Source organism: Ambystoma mexicanum, chromosome 1p (genome assembly GCF_040938575.1).
Source record: "Ambystoma mexicanum isolate Mex_15411 chromosome 1p, UKY_AmexF1_1, whole genome shotgun sequence".
Classification (NCBI taxonomy): Eukaryota; Metazoa; Chordata; class Amphibia; order Caudata; family Ambystomatidae; genus Ambystoma; species Ambystoma mexicanum.
In genome coordinates, this window is record NC_090921.1 from 773,214,474 (window position 1) to 773,232,463 (window position 17,990).

Here is a 17,990-nt window from a genome sequence, read left to right on the forward strand (position 1 = left end):
TGCTAAGGGTGTGTTTGGTTGATAACAGGAGCTCTCCCCATTGGGTCCTGAGGGGGGGCGGGATGTGTGGTAGAAATCGTAGGGGTAGGGGCGCCCGTGATTGTTCCAGCTCTACCCATCTGGGGCGGTTTGTCGTATTTTGCCAGGCCTGGACCTGGGCCAGTTGGGCTGCCGCTCTGTAGGCCTGCAAGTCTGGGACCCCCAGCCCTCCCAATTTGGAACTCCCCAGCATAGTTCTGACAGGGATTCTCGCTTTCTTACCTCTCCAGATAAAGTTCAGCATTTTCCTCTGGATCCCTCGAAGAGTTTGCTTGGGGATTGCTACTGGTAGGAAGGCACAGGCGTATAGGAATCTCGGAAGGAGGTTCATCTTGCATGCAGTGATGCGCCCGAGCAGTGAGATCTCTTGGGTCTCCCAGCGCTTCAAGTCGCCTTCCAGTTCTTTAAAGAGTTGGGGGAAATTGGCTTTGTACATGTCCCTTGGGACAGCCGGGATGTGGACCCCTAGATAGGGGATAGCACTCCTTTCCCATGTTATCGGGCACATCTTAGTCAATGGTTCTCGTTCTGCTGGGGTGAGGCCGATACCCAAGGCGGATGATTTATCGAAGTTTATGGTGAGGCCTGAGACTTCGCCGTAGCTGGCGATTTCACGTATCGCGTGTTTGAGAGATGAGTGGGCCTCCAAGATCGTGAGCAGAATGTCATCCGCGTATAGGGCGAGTTTGTGATGCGTGGGGCCACTTTGTATGCCCTTGATGTGGTCATTTTGCCTGATCTTTTGTGCGAAGGGCTGCATGGTGAGTGCAAAGAGCAAGGGCGACAGTGGACAGCCTTGCCGGGTTCCGCACGATAAGGGGATTGGGACCGAGTTGTGTCCGTTGATCCTCAGGCTAGTTTTAGGGCTACCATAGTTGGCTAGAACCATCGTTTGGAAAGCTGGCCCGAAGCCGAAGGCCTCCAGGGTGTGTCTCATGAATGTCCAATCCACCCTATCAAACGCCTTAGCTGCGTCGAGGGCCACCAAGACTAGTTTTTGGGAGTTCCGGGAGGCAAGGTCCACCAGGTTCAGGGTTCTCCGGATGTTGTCACCTGCTGTCCGGTGTAGGATGAAACCCGCCTCGTCGGGGTGAATGATCTTCGGCAAGATGCGGTTTAAGCGGGTTGCTAGAATTTTTGGGTATATGTTCGCATCGATGTTTAAAAGTGCGATCGGTCTGTAGGATGTTATACTTCTTGGGTCTTTTCCAGGTTTAGGCAGGAGGATGGTGGTTGATTCCTGCATCGACGGGGTCACCGCTCCCGTTTCCCTGAAGGAGTTGAATAGGGTAGCCAGGTGGGGGGGTCAATTGTGCTCTGAGTAGTTTGTAAAACCTGGCTGAGAAGCCGTTCGGGCCGGGGGCCCGTGTTTTAAGTGATTTGATGGCCTCCTCAATTTCTTCCCCTGTAATGGGCTCCTCCAGTTCGTCTCTCGTTGCGTCGGAGAGCCGGGGCACTGCTGCCTGCTGCAGGTATTCCTTCTGTTGTGGTAAGTTTCGTGGGGTTGCCTTCATGATTTGGGTCAAATAATCTATTGCGAGGCGTTGCTTTTCGGGCTCTGAGTATAGTGTGACCCCAATGGAATCACGCAGGCCCGTGATTGCGTTGACGCGTCTCTGCTTGGCTAGTTTGGCCACCAGGAACTTGTTCGCCTTGTTACCCTTCGCGTAGTATGACTGTTTGGCCTTCGCCATTAGTTGGGCGGTTTGTTCCGCATAGTGGGCTTCCAGTTTTTTCCGTGCCGTACGAATGATCCGTTGCGTTTTGGGGGACCAGCCTTTCTCCTTATGGAGTGCCTCCGCCTCTCTTAGTTCGTTCTCTAGGGCCGTCCGGGTCTGACGCCTGTCTCGGTGATAGGCCGCACCTTGGGCTATCAGGGAGCCCCTGATTACTGCCTTCATGGCGTCCCAGTTGTTCGCTAATGAGGTGTCTGAGGCTGTGTTTCGTTAAAGAAATTTCGTATTCCTGTTGCGATCTTGTGTCTGGTGGCCATGTCGTTAAGGATCGGGTCGTACAATATCCATTCATGTGGGTTATTGGGGTTAGGGTTATGAACCCGGAGTTCCAGGAGCACTGGGGCGTGGTCGGATATCGCTCTTGTGCCGATGGAGACTTCTTTGACTGAGGGGAACGTTTGCGGGGAGATCAGGAACAGGTCGATCCTTGAAAAGGTGCGATGGACGAAAGAGTAAAAAGAGAAATCTTTTTCGTCAGGGTGAAACACCCGCCATGAGTCTATTATCTCCAGGGTCCTGAAGAGTCGGAGGAGGCTAAGTGCTTGGGCGAAGTCGCCTGGAGTCGGGGGGTGAGATCGGTCTTTGGTGAGGTCGGGAACCCCATTGAAATCTCCACCGACTATTGTTTGGCCCTCCACAAAGCCAGCGAGAGATGCGCCCAAGGAGTCATAGAAGTGTGACTGTCCAGTGTTAGGGGCGTACACTGAGATGAGTGTATAGGTCTCCCATCAGGAGACATTTGACCGCTGTAAATCGGCCTTCTGGGCATGTTTTTGTTTCCAGAATCTGTGGGTTCAAGTCTTTCCTGAAGAGAATCGCCGTACCTCCTTTTTTGTTTGTGCCAGAGGCGAAGAATTGGAGCGGGAATAACCGGGATCGAAGACGGGTTACATCTGCCGGAAGGAGGCGAGTCTCTTGGAGCATGGCTATCGCTGTGTCTTCGTCCCGGAGTTTCAGTAGAATTGCCTTTCGCTTGTTAGGGGAGTTCAGGCCATTAACATTTAGGGAGAGGACACGAAGCGTTTAGAGGTCCACTGAAGACTCTCTCTCCTTTCCTTGGGTTAGGGGGGGGTCGTGGGGCGGTGATTCAACTGCCATGTCTGTTAGGGAATCTCTTGATATCATCCTGCACTTGAGGTTTTAACGCGGAGCCCCAACGGGGGGCTGCAACTTTAACAGGGGGGTAGACCGACATTGTGAGTACGGTCATACCTAAGGCCAACAGGGCCAACTGTCCCATCACGTATCGTGTACTGTGCGTTTCCAAGGAACAAGGGATGGAAAGTATCCTTGGAGTGGGTATGAACCATGGGTATGGCCCGCCGCCACCGCATTCAAGGTTCCTTAGCTCGAAATCTAGGTGGCGGGTCCTACTTTAGGTAGGGGCATCTGTGTCCAGGCTCAATTGCTGACGGAACCTGGGATCGTGGAAGCGTCCCCGTTCATCTTTCTGTTGCTCCGCTGGGTTGACGACCATGGCGTGCGTTTGGGCTTTGGAGAAGGAAGCGGTCCAGAGTCTTCGGTCCCCTCTGGGTTTGGCGTGGAAGGATCTCGGGGCGAGGTTGGATGTAAGATTTCCTCTGCGCCTTCCAATTGGCTCATTCGGCGTAGGGTGCTGTTATATGTAAACTGGAGAGCTGTCGGAAACAGCCACCTGTAACGGATCTGTTGCTCCTGAAGGAACACTGTCAGAGGCCAAAGTGCTTTTCTTTTCTGGAGAGTAAGTGGTGAGAGGTCCTGGTATATTTGAAGTGGAGTGCTCTGAAAAGTGATCTCATCTCCTTGGCGACTGATCGCTGATATTGCCTCTTTGGTCGTGAAGAAGTGGACCCTGGTAAAACCATCTGGGAGGGGGTCCGAATCTGTCCCGCGGCGCGGTCGGAGTCTGTGTGTCCGGTCCAGCAGGAGCTGGGCTTTGTCCAGGTCCGGGAGTAGGGCCTCAAAGAAGCTTCCCACGTAGTCCGCTAGCTTGTTGTCGGGGATAGAGGATGGGACGCCCCGAATGCGGAGGTTATTGCGGCGTGCCCTGTTTTCAAGGTCTTCATGTTTGAACTCCAGGATCTCGTATTTGTGATGCAGGGAATCAATGGATTTTTGCACTTCCCCAGAGTGGAAGCGTCGTCCTGAGAATGGTCCTCGATCTCTCCGAGCCTCTGTTCGATTTCTGTGACCCTCTGGTCCGTTTGATCAACTTTAGCGATGAGTTCCGAAAGGCAGGCGCGAAACTCCGATTTGATATCCGCCATGAAGGCTATCAGGTCTCCTTTGGTGGCGAGGGCGCCCCTGTCTTCTTGTGGCTTCTGTGGGGTCAATTTAGGAGGATCTTGTTTCTTGGGTTTCTCCGGTGCAGTAAACATGGCAGAGATATCTGTGCCCTTGCTCACCTTCGTTTGCCTCGACATGCTGCTCGTATCAGGCGGTCTTGATTGAGAGAGTAGCAGCGGGGCCTAGGGGAGAGACTACACTCGGGGTGTATCTCGCACTCGACCTCCGCTCTGGGCTAGATCTGGGTGAGTGGGCAGGGGCGCCCCAGGAAGCGTTGGTGTGGGGGAGGGTCTCCGTCGGGGACGGTGCAGGATGGCCGATTGTTGCACGAGGGGGGGGTATGTCGCTACGGTGAGGCCCACAGGTTCAAGGCCTCTCTGGATGAAAGCACGTCTTCCGTTGCTTCCCCGCCCCTCCTCCGGTCTCCATCGGTAGCCCCTCGCTGGTGGGGGTTCCAGGTCCCTCTGTGGGCTTCTCGGGTGCAGTTTTGTGATTGTATAGGCTGTCATTGAGCGAGGGTCCCGACTCGTTCTGCGTAGCGGGGGGAGGGGTGGAAGCCCGCTCTCCCGGTCCCTCGGAGTGTGCGCCGGGAGCTCAGGCCCTAGTCGCCGAGGCTGTACACCGGTGTGTTCTGGGTCGCCTTGGTATGAATCGGATGATTCTGTGCTAGAGTCCGCTCCCCCTCTCCAGCTCCTCAGTGTTCTAGGGCCCCGCTACCGCTGGGTGCGGAGTGTGCTGCTGGGTTCCGGCTTGGCGGCCATCTTGGTTTCTTCGGTTGGAGACGGGGAGAAGTTCGGCCGCTGATTTCTGGTAGAACGCCTCCTCGGTCGAAGGCTATGTTTGGCCAGGTTGTGCAATGTCGGTTCCGGTCGCCTTAGATGGCATTGGCGACGCGGAAACCCGCTTAGAACCACCGGGATTCGATGGCGGCGGCGGGCATCCCACGGGCGGCCTCAGAGGAGCGACCACATCGATGGTGCTCCAAGCCACGCCCCCCGCTGGCGCAGCATCTTGTAGAGTGGCAAGCCATTACTTCGGATATGTGGGTTCTGGAGATCATAACCCACGGCTGCTGTCTTCCTTTTCGGCAGAGGCCTCACGACAATCCACCAGGGAACCTCTCCTTGAAGAGTCCGGATCCGCTCCTTGCGCAGGAAATTAAAGCCCTGCGGGAGAAAGGCGCCATAGAACTGGTGCCTGTAGCGTAGAGGAACAAGGGATGGTATTCCCCTTATTTTTTGATTTCGAAGAAAGACGGGGGATTGAGACCCATCATGGACTTGCGCGGTTTGAACAAACTCCTCAGGAAGGACAAGTTCAAGATGATGACTCTTTCTCAAGTCCTCCAGGCCCTTAAACTTCAGGACTGGTTGGTGTCTCTCGACCTCAAGGATGCTTACTTCCATGTGCCGATCCATTTCAAGCACAAGAAGTACCTGGGGTTCGCGGTTGGCGACTCGCACTTTCAGTTTCGGGTCCTGCCGTTCGGATTGACCTCGGCCCCGAGGGTTTTCACCAAGCTCATGGTGGTGGTGGCAGCGCACCTCAGGAAAGGGGGGATTCACGTCTACCCCTACATGGACGATTGGGTAATCAGGGTGAGCTCTCCCAAGCAAGTCCTGGATCATCTGTCCGTCACCTGCCACTCCCTTCACAGGCTGGGCTTCTCCCTCAATTTAAAGAAGTCCCATTTGACGCCACCGCAGCGGCTCCAGTACATCGGAGCAGTGCTCGACACGTCCCTGGGGCAGTGTTTTCCTCCTCAGGTGAGGGCTCTTCACATTCAGCAGATGGTACACAAGTTTCAGTTTGCCCAGACTCTCCCAGCGTCCGAGTTATTGAGACTGCTCGGCCTCATGGCATCCTGCATTCTTCTGATGCCAGAGGCTCGTCTGCAGATGAGATCTTTGCAGTGGGCACTCAAGCTCCAGTGGTCTCAGTCCTCCGGCAGGCTGTCGGACCCTGTTCAGGTGCCGCCCTCGGTAGCCCGGGACCTTCTGTGGTGGGCCGTCGAGGGCAATCTGATGAAGGGTGCCCCATTTTGGCTGCACTGGCCAGAGGTGACGATCGTGACGGACGCATCCCTCACGGGATGGGGAGCTCATGCCAACGAGCTGACAGTCAGCGGTCGTTGGTCTCCGTCGGAGTCCAGACTCCATATCAATCTGTTGGAGCTGAGGGCCGTCGGGCTTGCCCTGAAGGCTTTTCTGCCGACTGTGCGTGGGAAGAGTGTCCTGATTCTGACGGACAACACGGTGGCCATGCACTACCTCAACAAAAAGGGGGGGGGGCAGGGTCACTTCCGCTGTGCAGGGAGGCGATGCAGCTCGAGTTCTGGGCCATCCAGCAGGAAGTTTCGATCTCGGCAGTTCATCTGGCCGGAGACGACAACAAGACGGCGGATGCTCTGAGCAGGCCGAGCACGATTTCTCATGAGTGGGAGCTGGCTCAGGAGATTCTCCTGGAGATCTTCGCCCTTTGGGGGACCCCTCAAGTGGATCTCTTCGCCTCCAGTGTCAACCGGAAGTGCAAAAGGTTTTGCTTGTGGGAATTTCCTCCAAAAGGAGCCTTAGGAGACGCATTCGTGGTGGAGTGGTCATTCCCACTGCTGTACGCGTTTCCTCCAGTCCCTGTCATCCCGCAAGTGTTGCAGAGGTTACGGAGGTTCGGTTCCCGGATGATCCTCATTGCTCCGGAATGGGCCCGGAGGACGTGGTACCCGGACCTTCTAGACTTATCCATCTGCCCTCCACGTCGTCTTCCCTATCGAGACGATCTGCTGTCACGGGAGGGGGGGGGGTCAGGTTCTCCATCCAGAGGTCAGATCCCTCAATCTTCACGCTTGGCTTCTGAAAGGTTGAGGTATAAGGATTGGGACCTCCCTGAAGACGTGATGGAGGTGTTGCTCTCGGCCAGGCGGCCGGCAACAAAGTCTCTGTACCGTTGCCGTTGGAGAAAGTTCTGCGACTGGTGCAGAGTTCAGAATGTGGATCCTTTTGAATGCGACATTCCCATGGTTTTCTTTTTTGCTTTCTTTGGCCCACAGGGGCTTGCAAGTGGGGACCATTAAAGGTTACCTGGCGGCGATGTCCATATTTAAGCGCTCGTCTGAAGAGTGTTCATATTTTAAGATTCCTTTAATTTCGCAGTTTTTGAAAGGACTCACCAATGTGTCCCTCCGTCACCTTTTTTGGTGCCCGGTTGGGATTTGAACCTTGTTCTTAAGTTTCTTATGGGTGCTCCGTTTGAGCCTTTACATTCTTGCCCTTTGAGGCTGTTAACTCTGAAAACGGTGTTTTTAGTTGCGGTTACTTACGCTCGCTGAGTGAGTGAGTTACAGGCACTTTCAGTTAAGCCACCCTTCACTGTGTTTCACAAGGACAGGGTTGTCCTTGGAGTTCGTCCTTCTTTTCTTCCGAAGGTTGTTTCGGAATTTCATTTGCGCCAGAAGGTTGTTCTTCCGGCGTTCTATCCTCCTCCACATCCTGGCAAGGAAGAGGAGAGGCTCCATAGGCTTGATCCTAGGAGAGTGTTGAGCTTTTATATCTCGCGCATGTCTTAGGTCAGAGTGGACGATCAACTTTTCATTGGTTACGTTGGAAAGCGTTTGGGACAAGCTGTGACGAAACAGACTTTGTCTCGTTGCATTATTTTAGCTATCTCTGAGTGTTACCGCTTGGCGGGTAAGGACCCTCCGGCTGGCTTGCGGGCCCATTCTACCAGAGGAGTGGCTGCGTCTACTGCCCTGCAGAGGGGAGTTCCTATTCGTCACATCTGTGATGCAGCCACCTGGGCTTCAGTGCATACTTTTGTACGTCACTATTCCCTCGATTCCATCAGAGGGCAAGATCTGGCCTTTGGCAAGGCTGTTCTCTATTCCGCAATTTGATTGGGCATGCTAACTTTGTATTCTAAATTCTTTCCCACCTCCTTGCTTGGTACTGCTTTGGGAGTCTGTCATAGAAATGGAATACGTTGGAGGACCCAATCCCCTCGAAGAACAAGTTATTTTCTTACCTGGTAATGTTCTTTCGATGGGATGGTCCGACGACGTATTCCATATCGCTCCCTCCCTGCCTTCCCCACTGCAGAATTTCTTTTGCGATTGCAGCTTGCGTTCAGCAAGGCCTTGTGTGTCTGGCTGGCAGAAAACTGGTGGCACACGTTCTGGGGAAAAAACTATAACTGAGGCTATGGGCGTCGTGCGTCCTACTTATCACATCGGGTGACGTCGGCCGTCGGAGGAGGTCCTCGGGGACGGCGCATCGACGTCATCGACTCAGGACGCAGATGCCAAAGATTTTCCGAAGCAGCACAGCTGTGGACATTCCCCGTCATAGATATGGAATACGTCGTCAGACCATCCCATCGAAAGAACGTTACCAGGTAAGAAAGTAACTTGTTCTTCTAATGCGTCCAAATAAAACACCAATGAATATACTAATTTGTCATCGACTCTCTCAAACATCCTTTTCCACCAACATTCCCCGGACAAGCAGGGTCTTGTTTCAAGCTTGTGTCCCATTAATGTTGTTGTTGGGTCAGATAATTTAGTGCAGTAAAAGGGTCAGATGTTTCATTTTATTTCTCACAAAATCTGCACAAATGGTGCAAATTTGGGATTGACTGTCGTAGGTTGATGATTTCCTTAGTTTGGAACAGGTTCAATCGAAATTTCATGTAGGTTCTTCTCTTGATAGAGCATGGGAATACTTCTAAATATCTCAGTCATACTGAGAGCACTGGATTCCACCGGAGCGAAGTTCATGCAGCGATGAGCGTGTCTAATCTCACAGGTTTCGCAGCAGTCTGTTTCCCACAATTTATTTTCACCTTATTTGGATTCTTTAGCAATGTTGCTTTATCCACATTAAACTGCTCTAGTAAATTTCCACACCGACTCTCCCTATTTCCTGGATAGAGTCGAGATTTTTCCTTTCTCGAGTTTGTTTCAAGATGTTAAGTTGCGCAAGATCTTCAGTGCCAATAATCTTTCTATATAAAGCCAGAGTGTTCCATATGGTCTTAGCATTTATGAAAGTCAGGCACAGTTCGTAGCTCGTGCAAGCCGTGGGCGTCCCTTTAGGCAACGGCAGGATTCTGTTCCAGTACGTGTTTTCGCACCACGACCATGTCACGTGGGAGCACCCCAACATAGTCTCTACTCCGAAAATTTGTGATGGCACTACCTTTGCTTTGTAGTATTCTAAAGTTTTATGGAGAATTTGCCATATTTATTATGTATCTTGGCGCCTTGTACTGCGAGAAGTTTACATTTTCTTTTGGTCTTATGGACCATTGGCTCATCATTAATGTGCAAATTAATCAAGACCCCCAAGTACAGTGCTTGACTGACACGGTTGATTGGTCTTCCACCAATTTCCCACTTGAAATTCTTCCTTTTAGATATTTTGGAACCAATTAGGCTCTGCAGGACGAGGATCGTGGTTTTTGCTGGATTTATCACGAGGCCATTTTTGGCAGTTTAAGATTTGCATGCTCTCAGCTTTCGTTGTAATCCAACTGGCGTTGCATCGATCAGAATGATATCGGCATACAGAATGTGACCAATATGATTTCCGTTAATCTTGGGCGGGAAGGCTCTTTCTTCTTCTAGCTCCCTCTTAACATCAGAGATGTAGAAACTGAAAAGGGTTGCGCCCAGCGGACAACCCTGCTTCACACCCCTTGTGATCTTTATTGCGGAAGTCGGGGAACCTTTATAGTCTAATCTGTTTTTAACTGCTGTTTCTGAATAGAGTTCTTGTACAGCTTTCATTAGACTAGGTGGACATTTGTGATTTGTCATTTTGGTCCAAAGCAATTCTCCATCGACACTGTCGAAGGCATGAGCCAAGTCGACAAAGGCCAAATATATCTGTTTTTTTCTTTATTGCCTCCATTTTTAAGATGTTCAATATAAACAGATTGAGTGAGCAGCCAACTCCCTTTTATAAAGCCAGTTTGACAAATCTACAGTGCATCTACTTTGTTAATCCATTTTGTTAGATGATTTAGCAGTTGGGTTGCAAAGATTTTACCAATAACGTCTAATGGGGCTATAGGTCTAAAGTTTCTTCGGTCTGAGCGAAGGACCTTTTTTGAAGATGGGCACTATTAGGGCAGTTTTCCAAGTTAGTGGGGTTAATAAAGAGGATATGGCAGAAGTCGGCCCATTCTTCCGGGTTTTGCTTGAGCATCCAGTTGGTAAGGCCATCTGAGCCTGGTGCTCTCGACAGACTTAGCCTTCTGATGTTTTCCAAGATCTCTTCTTTTGTGATCTGAAAGTCCCAAGGGCTATGATGTTCAATGCCTCGATACTGCACTTTTCCTTGTTTCTTAAAAAGCTCAGTATAATGTGCGATCCATTGGCTCTCGGTGACCGCGGATGCCTGCAAAGCCCCTTGAGTCGACTGTTTTTTTTATTAGAGACCAGAAGGATTTGGAGTTCTTTTTTGTTGAGATTTCAACATCTCTGCGTCATTTTGTAGGATTAGGTTTTTGTGGCCTCTCAGCCACACTTTGTATGCTAATTTTACTCTTTTTGTTTCAAGCAACCTAACCTGGATGTTGTACTTCTTGGCATCTCTTAGGGATCTTCTTCGGTCCAGTTTTCTGGCCACGATCTCATGGATATAAGTATGTTGATGAAGGAAGCCTTTCTTTCGCAGATCAGGTTGATGTTCAATATATTTTTCCAAAAGTCTTGGATAGTCGATTTGATCCCAAGACTGAGAGTTTTCAGTCAACAAGAGCATTGTTGATATTGATGTATTTTCGCCAGTTATGTGTACTCTGTTTCTTCCAGGTGTCTCGTTGATCTTTGCATTTCAAGATTCTTTTTCTAAGCAGCCTAGCCCAGCAATTTTTATGGTGACCAAATTGTGGTCCCTCATTTCCATCGGAATGACCACGCGGTCAGAGATTTTTTCGACTATGCCGACTGAGGCATAGAATATAGACGCTTTAGACCCTTGGGACCAAGTAGCATTTGGAGGGATATCTCCTTCGATGTTACCGTTTAGCAAGGTTATCTCCCTTTCTTCCATTTTGCCAGTCCAGGCTGTTAAAATTTGGTAGGGGTCTCGCGTTTTTCGTTTAGCAACTGCGTTTTCAGATTGAAGTTGTAGGCATTCCATGTTTAGGTCACCACATAGGATTATGTTTGGGTTTGAGCTGTTCACAATGACATGATCAATGGTATCACAGATCAATTCGAGGAACTCCGATTCGTCGGTGACCATGTGTTGACAGTAAATATTTATAATTTGCAGAATCCTCGTTTCTCCTGGAGTACGCTCTTTTATTTAAATGGCGGCAGTCTGTATATATAGTGAAATGTTTGCAGATCTTATTATTTGAATATGTTTGGATATTTTTACCATTATTATTTGCCCTTACATTGGCCTACCCCTCGCTTGATTGCTGTGTTCAAAGCTATTTCGAAACATGCCGTGCATGGTAGTTCGTAGAGCCAGGTTTCCTGCAGGCAAATTACATCCAATTTCTCCAGTACACAAGAAGATCTTCCAAAGAGGTGGGGTAAAGCCTCTCGTGTTTCATCGGACCCATCCTTTTGGCATTAAAGGTCTTTGCAGTGGTTTATTGACCCAGCCAACCAACTCCAGGTTTCTAGGTCGTTGCAGGCATTTTTCTCTTTGTTGTCTAATTCAGGATCAGTTGTTTGACTTATATTGTTTTTAAAAGTGACTGAGTTTTCTGGGACTTTCTTGAGGCATTGGGTCAAACTGGGGGTCTGGAGCCAATAGGCCCTTTTCCGCTGGCCCACTTAAGTTCGGTAAGGGTCGTGTTCCTCTCCCTGTTTGAACAAGGGGACCAAGATTTTTCTTTGGGTCACCTTTTTCGTTCAGTGACTGGTTCTTTATTGATCTTTTCTGTGACAAGACTTTTTCAACAGAAACATCCCTTATGTCAAAACCTAGGGAGTTGAAGTCTGAGCCACAGTTTAGAATTAAATTGTAGATGATTTTCAAGGGAATATGCACTAAAACTCTATCGGTGGAAACCTCCTCTACAAATTTGACGATTTTTATATATTCTGATGAGACAGTTTGCAATTTGGGTATATGACCAAGCAACTGTAGAATGTTTCTTCCGTTTAAGATTAATGGATCTTCCGACCTAAGAATGGCGATTTTTGACAGTTGTAGTAGGCATCTTTGTCTTGTTTGTGTATCCACCCGTTGCTTGTGGTCTCATTATCTCTCTAGTCTAGATAAGGGCGAATTAGCCGATCAGTGGGCTTTTCCTGATTTTCTAAGTCCGTCACTTTGATTGTTTTTTCCATTTCAAAAATTGACTCTTGTTTTGTTCCTGTTTCTGCTTTGTTTAGCTGATTAAATCCGCCCAGTGTGGTGTCTGTTTTCTTCAGGGCGGAATTTCTTTTTTCGACGATTGTCATAAATCAGTTTCTGCCTCCTCTGCTCGGTTGCGATTCTCGAGTCTTATCAGGCAGGGGACTTATGATTGTAAATAATCTTTTAGTAAAAGCTCCATGAGCTAGCAGGTCTTGGGAGTGTTGTTCATTTGACGATTCAATTTCCGAACCAGTGACAATCTCAATATCAAGTTCTTCATCCAATTCGGTGTCATTTCTTTTTCTGAGTCAACCTCATGTGTTGACAGGTTCGCGAGTAGTTCAATCATTCGATCATCCTCACTTTTTTGATCGTTTAGAACTTTGGTTGGAGCAGAGTCTTTGACCAATGCTTTCTCCGCTGACATTAGCTTTGGAACAGAAGTGTCATGGACCTTGTCACTTGGATCTTTTTTTTCTTCGGTTAATATGGTTACATTCAAGGCCTTTATATTTTGCAGAAATTTCTTTGTTTTTTGCAAGTGCATGTTTGCCACTTTTTATGTTTTTTGTCTTTTTTGTTTGCTTTGGAGCTTCAGTGGAATTTGAGACTTCTGGGTACGGTGTTATTGATCCATCAGCGTTTGCAGATGTAGAAGCAAAGGACACTTGCTCACCTAAGACTTCTCCAACAGCAGCTTCAGCTGGAGTGCAAGTAATTTCATTTCTGTTGGGAGGCCTGGTTTGCAAGTTCCAGGTCAGGAGTGACGCTACAACCCCCTGCCTCAAGTCCAGACGGGGCACTCGATGAGAGGGGGACTTTTTCTAGCAGCCGGGCTTCATTATTGGATGGAACAGAAATGTCTTTTCAGGATTCTACATGAGGAATCAAGTAGTCCATTCCATTTGTTACCTGTACGTCACCATAGTCTATGGACACGTTAACTTTTGGTTGTTTTTGCAGAATGGAAATGGCTTCTTTTGCTACTTCGGCCAGGATACGTTTCTCCTCTGAATTATTTCTCAGCTGGTCTCTAAGTAGGATGTTTAGCATTTCGTTTTTTGAAAGGCTGCTTGATTCTTGTTGTTTCAGTTCTTATACTGTTCCTTCAATATTTATTTTGGAGTTCAACATCGCTAAAATGGTATTTTGATCTTTACAGGCTTCATTCAGATGCTCGCAGAGTTTAAGTAGCGGGGCGACAGTTATTGTTAATACAGAGATTATATTTGGCCTTAATTCGTTTATTGCTCGCTCTACAAAATTAAAGCAAGTGTCCTGATTAATCTCTGGATGGGTTCGCTTTTGACGCTTTGGCACTTTTCGGCAAATCTTTGGGAAATCTCTTTCCATGAATGAGGAATCTAAAGATTAATCTTCCGAGGAGTCCTTGGTTGTTGTTGGACTTTGTCTTGCGTGGACATTAGCGTCACAGTTTAGATCAATATACAGATCTTTTTCTTTGTCGAGGGAATCTTTTTTGGGAGCACGCTAAAGGAGATTTCTCGCCGTGTTCCAATTTTCTTCTTTTCGGTGGTATATTTGATTGGCTTTGGTCAACAAAGACATTCACATCTGAAGGTGGGCAGAAAGGGGTCCCTCCAATGTCAAGTCCAGCTAATTGGCTTTTTCCTTTGTCGCATATAGGCTGTTTAATATTTGCGTTAACAGCCATTGAGGCGTTAATTTCTTTCAGGTTTTTCAGTAGCTGGTCTGCGACCATTAGGGAATTTCGTCACTCTGGTTTTTCAAAAGTACCAAAACCTTCACCGGAGAGTCCCAGTATACAGGCCCCCTAGTGGGCTGGCTGAGGGGATGGGGGGGGCTTTTCTCCATAGGGGAAGTCGAGGAATCAATCACGTGCCGAGTTTACACACATCGATTTTGAAAGACAGTCTTGCCGGGCATAGAGGGCACCACCGGATTGCAGTCCCTGCCCAGGTACATAGGCATTATCAGATTGCGTGTGACCATAAGGGAACGTATTCTTTTCCCTTAGCGTGGATGTTTTGCTGATATTTCATTAGCAGGTGCCAAGTTAGGTCTTTTTAAGGAGGGGATTGATTTTCCAAAGTGTGGACGTTCAAAGGGTTCAGTTTGGTGCTCATTTTTGTCAACATCACTTGATGGTATCATTAGCTTCGACTTAGTACCCCAAAGACTCCCAAGTTAAATTCTGGGGTTCTGTATAGCCAGTAATCTCATTTGTTATTCCTAATTGGCTGAGCGATCTCTGTTTGGTTTAGTCCCAAGACACTGCGGCTCAATGGAACCTCAGAAGGGCTGAAGAGGGCAGCACACGAGCAGCAAGAGGCAGCCGTTAAGCCCAGAGAGTCAGCCTGAACAACCTGCAGGTTCTCACAGGACGCGATTCTCCTACACTGCTTGTGGGGGCAGGACCCCAACGCCGTCGTTGAGCCGTTAATGCTCACTCCTTCAACAGATGGTAAATGTCTCAAAGGGAAAGCGGACACTTCACTCACTTGATTTGTGAGTTGGGGGCGTTGCTCTGTAAACTCTGTTGCAGCGAGCGGGTGCAGCTTGAAATGTTGGTGACGGGGATCACACGTCCGAGAGGAACCACTCTCAATCAATGTGCTGACTCTTCCATCCATATGCGACCCAGCGTATGTCCCAGTGGAAGTCGTATTAGCCATGGCTTTCTTTACTTTACTCCTCGCAGTCACACCGGGAGTTCCGGGAACACCAGGAAGAATTACTGAGCACAGCAGCAGCAGGTCACAAAGTAGAGAACACCAGGAATGCTCCCACAAGAATTTATATTTGAGAAATTTAGAAAAATACTCAAGTGCCCTTTGTATTGACACGTGTTTCGGCTTCAAAAGAGCCTTTTAAAAAAAAATGGGGCATTTGTTCTAATCACATTTCCGGTCTGGTAGTATGTGGCTATAATCCACCTTCTGTGCTGCAACAGTCACGGGTTATAAATCCCACCAATAGTAAAGTCCAGTGAACGCCAGCAGTAGATTGCAGCAGTAGAGCAGAGTGTCTCAGCACAATGGCACTTATAAAGCACTTCTCCAATGCGCGTGCACACACGCACAACCCTTAGCTCCTGGCAATTGGAACCCAACCTTTGCTATAAGTCTGTACTGCACAGGTTGGTAGCATGTGGAGCAGCCAGGCTTATCTCAAGAGGGGTCAATGTGAGCAGTAGGAGAGTTAGAGATTCACAGTTACAGGTATTCAAATAAACTCTTACACACAAGGTTTCTTGATTAAACAATTAATTTAACAATCAGTTTGAGTAAGCCTTCTTCAGAAGGGGCAATATAATAGTGTAACACAAATACACTCCAAAATACACACTACTAGTTTCTCTTAATCAGCAAATACCCATTTGGGATGGCACACACACTTCCTACACCCTCAGGTGACTTAAATAGCTAGGACACTGTGGACATTAATATATCACGGTTGCATTTAGAGCAATACTTGGAAGTATGTCAAAGAAAAAGGTTATTAGAACAAAACGAGATCTCTCAAATATTCTCAAGCAGGTAAGTACTTTTGGCAACCCCCAATGCAAAGTAAGTTAACCCCTTCCTGGAAGGAAGACAAAACCACAAAGTCAGAGGGAAGAGGAGTCATTCAGGGAGCCAGGCCAGGCCAAAGTCAATTGGGCAAAAGTCTAGGTGAGCTGAAGAAATTCTTGCAGGTAGGTAAGTCTTGCACAATGTTTTAGAAGTCTTTGTAGAAAAGAAGAAATCAAAGCAGGGCCACAAGTGATTAGGCTTGTGAGGTAAAGAAGCTTTTAGTAACTCTACAGAAGCAACTGAGAACAAGTGAGGGTGCACAACAAGAGGTAAGTTCTCTTAGACTTTACAATACCTTTTGGTTAGAAAAAAAACTGTTCCAGTTGGCTTCTGTTTCTGTGCAGCTCTGCAGACCCGGTGTTCCTGGGCCTCAGTCATGGGGGCAAGAGGGAGGACGTCTGGAGGACTCCTGTACAGCAACGGGATGGTCGGCGACAGAAAAGGACCAACTTCTATTCAGTGGAACTTCGGAGTCTGGAGGATCTTCCTGGAGCTCTTGGCCAACTTAAAAGCAACACACACAAGCGGGTGTTCCTCTCCCTGGCTCTTCGGTTCCAGCAGCAACTGCAGTGGAAATACAACCAGCTTCGAGAGGATGTCCAGGTGGCTTACTTTGAAGATGATTGGTCCCACCAACTCAAGGGGAGAAGTTGTCCTTGCAGGGCTTCTCTAATCGAAACGAATACAGAGCTTCAGCACAGCAGCAGGCTTCACCGGGCAAACCAACGGTCCAAGAGTTGCAGCAGGCATCTCTTCCAAGTTCTTCGGATTCCTTCATCCAGTCGTCGACTCTGCCTTCCAAGCCAAAAAGCCTCGCCTTTTATGCAAGTTTCTCTCATTCATTCCAGCCTAGCTGTCAGTCACCCAACATAGTGTCTGTCCTTGCCGGACAGCCAGCCGGCCAATCACCTAGGAGTGCATTCCTGTCTCCTTGGAGACTAAGCACAGGGATTTTCAGGCACCTCCCTCGCTTCCTACCCCCGCCAGACACCCTGGAGCCAGAGGCGGGCTTCACTTGTGAATCCCGGCAAAGACAAAAGAAACAATGGGACCAAACCTGGTTTGGCGAGCAGAGTAAATCTGAAGGACCTTTCCACAAAAAAAACGGCCAAAAAAGACCGGGCCATTTTGACAAAAATGGCACCTTTGGGTGCTTTACTGCAGCTGCAAACGCACACCACAGTAGTTAAAAATAAACCACTGCCAGCCATTCATCGAGGAAAGAGTAACATAAAAATGTCACATGAGAAGCTAGACAAAGGGGATACTAAGTAACCCCTCCAGCACCCTACTGTAAGATAGTGTATGCTGGGTCTAGAAAGTTACAAATGTAAGTAAGGTCAATTTCACTTCACTGCTCTTGGAAACAGTAGTTTATCCAAGAGAAGGGATGTAATCCTTTGGGAAATCTGAAAGGACTTCCCTGTGCCACTGCACTGAAGGTACTGTGTGACACAAAGTAAAAGATGCCTATGGAGTTTGTAGACTCCACAACCAAAAGAAACACAGAAAACGCATATAATTAAAAGTACAAAGTTCAGCAAAAGATCTGGGGGTCTCCAAAGTGGGAGGAATTAAGCATTTAACTTAAAATTCTCTCTAACAGCTACCGTTTGTTTCTGTTCACTGCACTCATGTCGGTCTACCAGATATTGGAGTGCTCAGGGTGTCTAATATCTTCAATAGCATCCAGGCCTAGGCCGCGGTATGCATCATATTTGGGCCTATACGCGTGCCTTCTCATTCTATCATGCTGTGATATATATATATCTTTGTTACTGTATTACTGCTAACATTGCTACTGATACTTTTGTTTCAAAATGTTTCTATAAATGGTAGAAAATAAGATTTCTAACATTTTTCTCATGTTCGCACTCATTCGACCAGGTGTTTGCTTGTGTGTTGACACTGTTATTGCTCGTCTGGGAAATATTATACATATGTACAGTAGCGTTGCTGGTTTTCTTTAGCAGTGCCAGTGCACTTCCCTTTACATTCCCCCTCCCTAACATAACCAGTTTCCAGTTCTTAAGTTATTCTGCAATGCCATTGTTTTAAATGTCCAGTTCTGTAAG

At 48.3% G+C, this 17,990-nt stretch overlaps 1 protein-coding gene across 2 annotated transcripts in view; it reads left to right on the forward strand.

The window, feature by feature from the left end:
• The window catches only part of INTS3 (integrator complex subunit 3), a 1,800,341-nt gene that overhangs the window by 342,673 nt on the left and 1,439,678 nt on the right, over positions 1 to 17,990 (forward strand). The gene's annotated exons all lie outside the window — the stretch shown is intronic.